This window comes from Branchiostoma floridae, chromosome 17 (genome assembly GCF_000003815.2).
Source record: "Branchiostoma floridae strain S238N-H82 chromosome 17, Bfl_VNyyK, whole genome shotgun sequence".
NCBI lineage: Eukaryota > Metazoa > Chordata > Leptocardii > Amphioxiformes > Branchiostomatidae > Branchiostoma > Branchiostoma floridae.
In genome coordinates, this window is record NC_049995.1 from 5,469,252 (window position 1) to 5,479,942 (window position 10,691).

The 10,691-nt window shown below is 42.2% G+C and overlaps 1 long non-coding RNA gene across 1 annotated transcript; it reads right to left on the minus strand.

The window, feature by feature from the left end:
- Window positions 1–1,124: 1,124 nt before the first annotated feature.
- On the minus strand, window positions 1,125–8,866 carry LOC118404751. Its single transcript, XR_004829795.1, has 8 exons — window positions 8,455–8,866; window positions 6,769–6,858; window positions 6,167–6,316; window positions 5,657–5,801; window positions 4,835–4,947; window positions 3,030–3,122; window positions 2,319–2,568; window positions 1,125–1,838 (listed from the first exon to the last, which is right to left on the minus strand). It is a non-coding gene; the product is annotated as an uncharacterized LOC118404751 (long non-coding RNA).
- Window positions 8,867–10,691: the final 1,825 nt, after the last annotated feature.

Sequence of the window (10,691 nt, forward strand, 5' to 3'; positions counted from 1 at the left end):
TGGATTTCATCACTACATACTGATGAAGTCCACAGCCAAATGTAAGTATTAGCGGCAGAATGCCCGTGGATTTCATTACTACATACTGATGAAGTCCACAGCCAAATGTCAATATTAGCGGCGGAATGCCCGTGGATTTGATTTCATCACTGCATACTGATGAAGTCCACAGCCAAATGTCAGTAGTAGCGACGGAATGCCCGTGGATTTCATCACTCAATACTGATGAAGTCCACAGCCAAATGTCAGTATTAGCGGCGGAATGCCCGTGGATTTCATTACTACATACTGATGAAGTCCACAGCCAGATGTCAGTATTAGCGACGGAATGCCCGTGGATTTCATTACTACATACTGATTAAGTCCACAGCCAAATGTCAGTATTAGCGGCGGAATGCCCGTGGATTTCATCACTACATACTGATGAAGTCCACAGCCAAATGTCAGTATTAGCGGCGGAATGCCCGTGGATTTCATCACTACATACTGATGAAGTCCACAGCCAAATGTCAGTATTAGCGGCGGAATGCCCGTGGATTTCATTACTACATACTGATGAAGTCCACAGCCAAATGTCAGTATTAGCGGCGGAATGCCCGTGGATTTCATCACTACATATCGATGAAATCCACAGCCGTGGAGTTCATCATCCTTCTACCGATGAATTCCACAGCCGTGGATTTCATCAACATAGTGATGAACTCCACAGCTGTGGAGTTCATCAATCCACGGTCCTTGGATATACCTGGTGGAAGACCTGGTCACTAGCTTTTTACACGTTTCATCCATCCCTTTCTTGAATACGCCGGCCTTTCATGAAAGAAAATCGGAACGATTCAGTGGCGGACAACTAGCTAGGATCATCATGGAACTAAACCTCTAATGCAACAGTCCTATAAACCTTGAAGTTAAATAGCCTCTGACAGATGGAGAAGATATGCGCCTCAAGTTAAGTTTGAAGAAGCTACCCAAGCCACACTTGGCTTTAGTACAAAGAGTCAAAGTACGCGGATAGTAAAAAAAAAATCCTCCTCATGCCAGAACGCAAAAATCGGTACGCCATCACACAAATTGTCACGAAAATAACACCGGAAGAAGGTACGAATTATTTGGGATATCCGGATACACGTATATTTATTTGATTGCGGTCTTCTATTTAGTGTTGTATATTGAGAATATCAAATAAATAGATAAGTTGCATTATGAATCTTGCAATTCAGCCTTCTGATTGTCATGATGAGTTTAAAATCAATAAACTAGTTTATAGAAATGCAAACAATTGATATTAGCACTTTTACATACAGACAGTCATAATATATTAGAGTGTACTAGATTGAATAAGCATAATAATTGACGTTGTCAAGGATCCCAGACGGAACGGTAGAGAAGCGACAATATATAACGTATAATAAATGTCAGAGCTAGAAGCGAATGTATATAGTGTATAATGAATGTCAAAGCGACTGTATACAATGTATGATAAACGGCGGAGCGAACTACTTTCCGGATGGTACCCAGGCTAAGAATGAAGTGTGTGCTAAGCAGCTTGTACATGTATTTTGAAGATTAGAACAGAATTCAACTATCTACTTCCAGTACATGATCATAAGCATCCTCCGCTCATTGACATGTGTGGGTGGTGAGACGAAGAACCCCGGTGTTGTGGAGACGCTGCAGTTGCCTGAACTCATCAGGTATCCTGTGAACGTTGGTGGGGAGGGCATTGTCGTAGTAATGCTCAGTCAGGTGTCTGTTGTTCCTGTCGGAGTGGAAGGGCCAGAAGCCGTACAAGCGCACCTCTTCGCACATCTGCGTGGCAAAACTCGTCAGAAGCAGTCCTAGATGATTGCGAATAACGGAATGTGAATATAGATTAAAATGAAAATGAAATACCGAAAAAAAATTCATCAAGCTGGTAGCATATAGGATATAGAAAAATTCTTGTACACAACCAGGACTGTGCTTATTTTACGTAATGAACCCGGACGAGGGGGATACAAACTTGGCCACGTTTGGGATTGCATTATCGCCGCAAAAGCGCCACCTGCACCGACTACATATTGTGGCAAAAAAGCAGAACTCCAGTCATACGCTCTGAAAAAGGTCCACGTGTCTGATAGACACCGAAAAAATCATCAAAGTAAGTACATACAGGTTGTGTACAAGGATCCTTCTATATCCTAAGAATGAAATACGTCTATAAGAATGAAATACGTCGAAACTGGAACAATAGATTGACTGATATAAAACAAGGTATTGATAATACCATGCATGCATTCATTTTTTATGATATACTAGTAACGTTATGTTACAGCTACCTGTTGACGGCTTCTTCGCACTGATACCATTGTCTTTCCAAAACGATATCAACGATCCTATTAGACTTGGATATGGCTGGATAACTTGGTTCCGGGCGCTGTTGGCTTGCAGAGCTTGTTGTACTTTGAAGGCGCGAACAGGACTATCATAGGCCCAGATCCAGAGGTAGCCTGTCTCCATATACTGACCAGGTCAGACATCAAGGCTCTAACATTGACCCTCAACTTTCTTGATCCTCCAAAGTTGTATCTAGACGAAATAAAACAACAAATCAAAAAAGCTAGGTTTACATAACAGTTTCACATCAAAGACACACACATACACACACACACACAACCCCCCCCCCTATATATATATATACATGTATACATATATAATGTACATATACGCACACACACATACTCATGCTCACTCACGCACAAACACACACACACACACATACACATACACGCACACACACATACACACACACTCATGCTCACTCACACGCACACACACACACACGCACACACACACACACACACACACACATACATACGAAGATGACTTTGCAAATAAAGCACAATGATTAATGGCATACATCGGGCCATTGTGTTGGCTGTGTTGTGTCGTCCGCCGAATTTTGACCTACGTACTATACATTTAATTCATATTCTGCGCTGCAGTTCGTTCTTTCAAAATCTCGACATAGTAAGACATAAGGAAGGTACCTATAGATTATCATTGAGGGGTTGATAGTGACCAGATTGGTTTTCTTTCCAATGTCCTCCAAATATTCCTCGTCCATAGAAGCTATGTTGAACCTATCAGTTATGAGAAGATAAACATTTGAACAAATCCATGAGTATCAAAATGATCCAATTGCAGACTTTCCGAACGTCAACAATATAACTACGTCAAAATAACCAGATAGCATTCATCAACATTACTCACTCGTTCTCAATGAAATGTCGAAAATGACATTTTTTGGGTCGAAAAATAAACCGGCTTTATTTTCAGTGAACACAAGGTGGCTGTTTAGGAAAATTCCTCTTTTAACCATAGCAAAAAATGGCAACTGATTATTTTCGGTCCCATTGGTAATGCATTACAGGGCAGGTAACAAACGTTACCGGTAGCGTTTGTTACAACAGTAGGCTTTACCCTATTTTCTTCGAAAGGACTCACCTTATTGACTACTTCATTTAGGTATAAGTGGACGTCCCTAGGAACATTTTAAAACTGGGCAGCTTCTTACACCAGGTTAAATAGAAAGCTTAGACGGCATCGAACAATGGGAACATTTGTTACAGTCTGTACAACATTTTGTTAAGCAAGGTGGGATGCAAATGACAGTCAACCACCCTTTCTTGTTTCTTTAGGAAACCAGAAAAACTTAACAGCGTCACAAAACGGTCATTACTAGTCTTATACGTGGATAATAGAATTACTCATGGTGGTAACGTTTGTTACCGAATCTGGCGACAGGCATAAACCACCTCACACAGCCTCCAAGATCAGTGACAGTAGCAATCTGACGTAACCGGTCAGATGGCCTGGTCAGCTGGTTTCACCTACCGAACACTCATTCTGGGAACTGAATTGTTAAATGCTTCGCTACTATTTGAATTCCTCGTTTCTTCTCGTGCGACATCCATTTTTAAGGGGGTGATATCCCACCCGTGGCTATAATAATCTTCTAAGCCATCAACCAATACGAATGTTGTTGTGCATCTTTTGTAAAACATTACAGGGGTTGCGGAAAAATGAAGGAATCTGTGGTGTTGACTATAATTTGCTCCATATCAAGGCGACAGCATTTCGACATTTAAATGAGAACGAGCCAACTATGTAATACTCATTAACATGACCTGGAATACTCATTAACATAACCACGTAATGCTCATCAACATAACCAGGTAATACTCATCAACATAACCAGGTAATACTCATCAACATAACCAGGTAATACTCATCAACATAACCAGGTAATACTCATCAACATAACCAGGTAATACTCATCAACATAACCAGGTAATACTCATCAACATAACCAGGTAATACTCATCAACATAACCAGGTAATACTCATCAACATAACCAGGTAATACTCATCAACATAACCAGGTAATACTCATCAACATAACCAGGTAATACTCATCAACATAACCAGGTAATACTCATCAACATAACCAGGTAATACTCATCAACATAACCAGGTAATACTCATAAACATAACTAGGTAATACTCATAAACATAACCAGGTAATACTCATAAACATAACCAGGTAATACTCATAAACATAACCAGGTAATACTCATCAACATAACCATGTAATACTCATCAACATAAGAGGTAAAACTCATTGCATTCTAGGTTGTCCATTTGGTTTAAAACTAGTTTAATGTTAATAGTTTAGATAAATACATTATTCAAATTAAAAACCTATACGTATACGTATAGATTTCCTGTGCTATTAGATCCTATTGTACAGCGTTTGGACTAGTACATGTACATTTATAGCAGAGAAACTGACCTGAACACAAACTCAGAGGCGTCTATCTCCTTTCCACAGCCGCTTCCCGTTAGTATCCCTCCGTTCCCTACCACACTGCAAGTATTGAAGCGTTTGTTCTTGAACGGACTCTCCTGCGTGGAAAAGATACGTGTTCTTATTAACGTCAAAGCTCATTTGATTCGGTCTGTAATATGATGCTTGTATAAATTAATAAAGTGACTTTATCAGTCATACCTTAAGCATAAGACATTGGACACTGAGCAGCATTTAAGTTATAGGGAGTTCCCTCGCAGTAATACCACAGTAGGGGTGGTTCGAGGTTAAGCTAAAGGGCCCAACCCGCCGTACGTGCAATTTGTCCGTACGTTTTTTTTGGGGAGGCCACGTCCGCCACGTATTTCTGAAAACGTTCGAATTCAGGCTGTACAGGGCAGGTGCGTCGCCCGTACTAGCACGTACGGGGGAGGGGGGCGAATCCGCAGCCCGATGGCACACAAAGTTTTGCCAGCACGTAAAGCTGTCCGGATTCCCTACGATTTCGTACGGAGGCGGTACTTTCCACTTACGGATCCCAAAAGATTGCCCACGTTTGGTACGTAGACAGCACGTATTTGCACGTATGGCGGGTTGTGTCCTTAGCTTAAGTAAAGAAAAAGAAGAATAAGAAGAGTAGTAAGCTAACTACATATAAGTGATCAGCTGCATGAACCCTTACTCAACAGAGACGTTACCATCATGAACCAGTAGTTGACGTCCATGTGTCAGTATTGTAACGTTTTTAACGTTTTCATCGTCAAGATAGAAGAAGATGAGGAAGGAAAACTAAGTCTCCAAACCTACTTAAAAAAATCCATTGAAGACGTCTGATGGCACTTTGACTCCCTTGTGTTTCTTGCCGTAGGCCTTCAGAACTTTTTTCACAACGTTTTCCTGTGTGACAAGAAAGCTCCCGTTCACAAAGCGACTGTCGCTTATGATTGTGTTCCTGTAAAAGTGAAGGGGATGAAGAAATTCAACTTTCAATCTATTTTGGAGGCAAAACCCATGGCGGTGGTCTTGCTTACCTAATCTTGAACAATGTCCTTCCACAGTTCATTATGCTTAATGTACAACATTCAGTAATCTCGATATATTCAATTCTCATCATGTATACAGGTCAGCAGTTTACATTTTAAGAAGAAATTTGAAAATGACAATACTTAATACATTATATTTTGTTTCGTAATCCAAGTAATCAGCTGTTTACATCTCTTACATCATGACATCACTCACGTTCTTAACCGACCAACATGGCGGAAGCCAACTGACGTCATAATCTGTCAAATCTCAACTCGAGAAAGCGACCCCTACCGGAATAAATCTGCAGCTGTTTTGTTATAGACCCATCCAGGTGCTTCCGTCGGTATGGACTGTACGGCTGCCTGGTCGGATAGGAACTTCTTCTGGGCAACCTTTTTCTTCGGTATGTGCTTAGCGTAAGATCTAAATTTCTGTAATGCCCTTGAGAAACAAATCAAAACATGATCATTTCCTTGTATCCACATCTCGGAGTATGCTTCATGGCTGTAAAAATGATTGCATCTACATCTCCAGGCGAGTTAATTCTAGTCTAATGACTTTTCGAAGTCGATGATGACACACTGACAAAGATCAATGTGAAGGATACTGTTTGAGCCATTTCTTGAATTCAGGGACAACTATTAGTAACAGCACGTAAGGCTATTTCGTACTCTTACGTCCCAAATGAAACTTGTCTCAGCAGGTTTTTATTACTGGCCTATAGCTAGTTCTAGATGTCAGAAGAACCTGGCAATGAAAACGTACGATCAACCTTACATCTACTTGGAAACTGACATCTCGTGCGTAGGAGCTAGTAGGAAAGTTGTGCTTTAAGGTGACTTTATGAATGGCCTGAATATGGTAAAAATGTTGTGCTACTTGTCCCCCTGTACCTTGTTTTCACAAGCTTTTCCATGGATGAGTTTGCAGTACCGGTAACTCCACTGTAGACACTGTCTGCCTCTTCGAGCTCGAGGAGAGAGCTGGATTTTGTTTATTCAAAGAAATAAATCGTGTTTATCATCAGTTTAGCAGCTATTATGAAATAGTTGTAATAGGTACACCCTAATAAAAACATAATAGATACCAGCTTTATGCTTGACATCACAGATATAGTTACATTTATTACAAGTGAATAAAACAGCATAGGGACATTATACAGTAATGACACCTAGCAGCTAGCTTTAAATCAAAGAATTACAGTCCACTTGTCATATACAACACGATGTTATCTCCAAACCTAAAAGCACAATTTCAATGGTGTTGGCTTTAAAATATCAAAATACCTTAGAATGTTATTTTCTGAACTCGGTTTTTGGTCCTAAAGCCGGCTTCACGCGTGCGTATACAGTCAATTCCGGATCCGTATGAGATCCGCATGGAATTCTTATCCTCTACCAGGTTCCACTGGTCACTTGAAAAATAGTAGAAATTGGACAAATATCTATACACATAACATTCCAGATTAGTTAGCTAACCGAGGAGTATGTATGCCGCTGGCATATTATCTGGCTATATTTGTCCAATTTCTATTATTTTTCCAGCGACCTGTGAAGCCTGGTGGAGAATAAGACTTCCATACGGACCTCACACGGACAATGCGTGGTCATCAAATCAACCCGAGGTTATCAGCGTAATATGTACGGATGGAAACACTTAAGGTGCTCTCTCACTGCACTTGCGTCAAGCTTACGTCACCGCGGAGTTCGAAAGATTCTCAACGAATTTCAGAGATAAAGAGCAAATTTTCTTCCATTGCGTATTTTGTCGTCCTCTAAGTCATACTTTTACGTTTTAATCGGAGAAAATAAAACAGTGACGCGGTGAACGAACCCCACAGTGACGCAAGCTTGAGGCAAGTGCGGTGTGAGTGCACCTGTAAGCTAAGGGCACAACCCGCCGTGCGTACATACGTGTAAATACGTGCTGTCTACGTGCCAAACGCGTGGGCAGTCTTTTGAGTCCGTAAAGCCTGGGGCACAACCCACCGTCCGTTTGTCCGTACGTTTTTTGTGGAGGCCACGTCTGCCACGTATTCCTGAAAACGTTCAGTCTGTACATGGCAGGTGCGTCGCCCGTACTGGCACGTACGGAGGGCGAATCCGCAGCCCGAACGCAGAGAAAGATCTGCATGCACTTAAATTTCTACGGCGTGTCTGCGTGCTCCCAAATCCGTGGGAATCGCCACGTGTTCGTACGGAGACGGTACTTACCACTTACGGATACCAAAAGATTGCCCACGTTTTGGCACGTAGACAGCACGCACTTGCAAGTACGGCGGGTTGTGCCCCTAGCTTAAGTGGTAAACGGGGCCTCCGTACGAACTCGTAGGCAATCAGACGGATTTTGGAGCACGCAGACACGCCGCGTCGTAGAACTTGACGTGCAGTGTATCTCTGTGTGCCATCGGGCTGCGGATTTACCCCCCGTGCGTGACAGTACGGGCGATGCGCCTGCCCTGTGCAGCCTGAACGTTTTCAGAAATACGTGGCAGAAGTGGCCTTCCAAAAACGTACGGACAAATAAATTGCACGTACGGCGGGTTGTGCCCTTAGCTTTAGTGCGTTATGTGGCCCCACCTGGTAGCATTTCTGCGGGTTCCCAGTTTACTCCAGGACAACATGTCACCAGGAGTGAGGTGGTCCGATGTATGATACAGCAGAAATGGAACCATTGTTAGCGGTATCAGCAACAGGACACACGGTGGACAGTGTTTCTTCATTTTTGTCTCGTCAGTAGTGACGGCTCTGACGCTGGACATGTGAAATGTAAAAAAAAAAGACAGAATAAACATTCTGAATATGTAGGACTGAAATAGCCAGTGGTCAAAGTATAAATGCATACAATTTTTTAAAAACTTTATAAAGATTTCAAAGTCTGTGTGTACACAATATGTCACCGGCTGGGGTTTGTGTCCCCTCCCAGAAGTGGTTGGGGTGGGGGTCTAGCTTTGGGGCCGACCGCTAGGAGCGCGATTTATGATGATTAGACTTTGACCAATCTTTCTCAAGCGTTAAGGTGGTATCTCACTGCACTTGGGGTACCGTTGCGGCACTGTGGGGTTCGGAAGATTACTCAACGAATTTCGGAAATAAAGATTGAATTTTCTTACATTTTGTGTATACTGAGGTCTTTTAAGTCTTACTTAAGACTTAAAAGTACTTCGCAATGTCTAAATTATACAAAAATCAGTGCACACAGTGAACGAATCACAGTGCCGCACCGGTGCCCCAAGTTCAGTGAGATACCAGCTTTAGATGCCAATTGCGGAACTGAGGGCTTACACAGGACAAACACACCGTTCACCAACTGATAACAATACCCCCGAGGTAATGACAACAGCTGATAGTCACCCGGTTGGGTCAGTTCAGACCGAGGTACATGACGTCACCTCTCAAACCTTCATGACGTCACCTAATCACCTTTCATGACGTCAACTCCCCCCCCCTCGTCCCGTTCACACATGAACAATCTTTACGTAAATACCGGGAGGAAAGATCATTACGATCTCTGCCTTCCCGGCTTTCCGACACGCAACAATATAGTACATACCGGTCAGAAAATATTAAGAATTTTCCTCCCAATACAGGATGTAATAAATGCACAGCCGTTCTAATACCCCTGCCACATTATCCACGATCTTCGGGCGTATCGATGGAAGATCGGCCATATTTAAGATCTACAGAGGGTTGCGCGTATTTTTTAACCTGAAAACCGTCCCGGTGTCACATATAAGCCATACTTTGTACCTTGTACTATTGTTGTGCAATAAAGTTATTATTATAAGCGAGGCTCGGGCGATTGCCGCAGAATCGTCGTCCGATCGATTTTCGCCAAATGCGACAGGGGTATAACTAATCTTTGGCTCTGTCAGGAACAAAACACGCCACTCGTGTAACATGCTAGTCAACCGTGCAAATTCAATTTAGGTGCTCGTCATTGTGAAATGTCTAGAACCAACAAATGCACATTCGAACAAGCAGTCTACTTGGTTTTGACTTCTAGTTGATACGGGATCCTGTAATTTTTTTCCCTCTGGAATAAATTGAGGAACGACGACACTCAAGATTCGACGAGACTGAAAATCGAAGAAATACTTTGTAAAGCATGCGCAGTGTCGTGGAAAGGGTCTTCCATTGATGCTAGAGGTCAAATGAAGCAAGCTGACATGACCTTCTGATGTGCTGTTGTCCTGATCAACTGTGCAGCTTTAAAGGACTATAGTTGTGTTCAACAACAATGAAAGTTAACATGAACGAGTACACAGACCATGTATGCTAACGTCGCATAGTATTCTTACACGGTAGATTGTACGATAAACGATAACGCTTTACCTTCGTTGCTGTACCTTTTTCACTTACCCCCAGGCAAGGTTATTTGTAATTATATCACGTTCCCGGGACACTTAGCTCCTCTCAGCATGATTCGCCCCAGGAATGCGTTCTCTGTCCCAGGACTGTCTTTGAGAAGAATCCCAGATGCCAGTAGCCACCATGCGGCCGTATAATGTATTGCAAAAAGACTCGCACGCATATTCAGTGGAATAACACGATTTAATAGGACGCTGTGGAGGAGCGTGACATCAGCGGTTTTAGACAGACGCGTCTGGCGTTTTTCTAAAAGATAAGACTTAGGGTTTGTTCAGGTAAGAGGATATGTTGTATTTTGATTCTAAATGCTCCATAATGTGAAACGTTTTAATGATTTTTGATGCCGTAGAATTTATGGGGTCCGTTAAAACTGTTTCTGCCGTCCGTGACTGTTGAGATATAGACCATGACTTTGAGGAGAAAAATGACACAAATGTTCGTTTGAA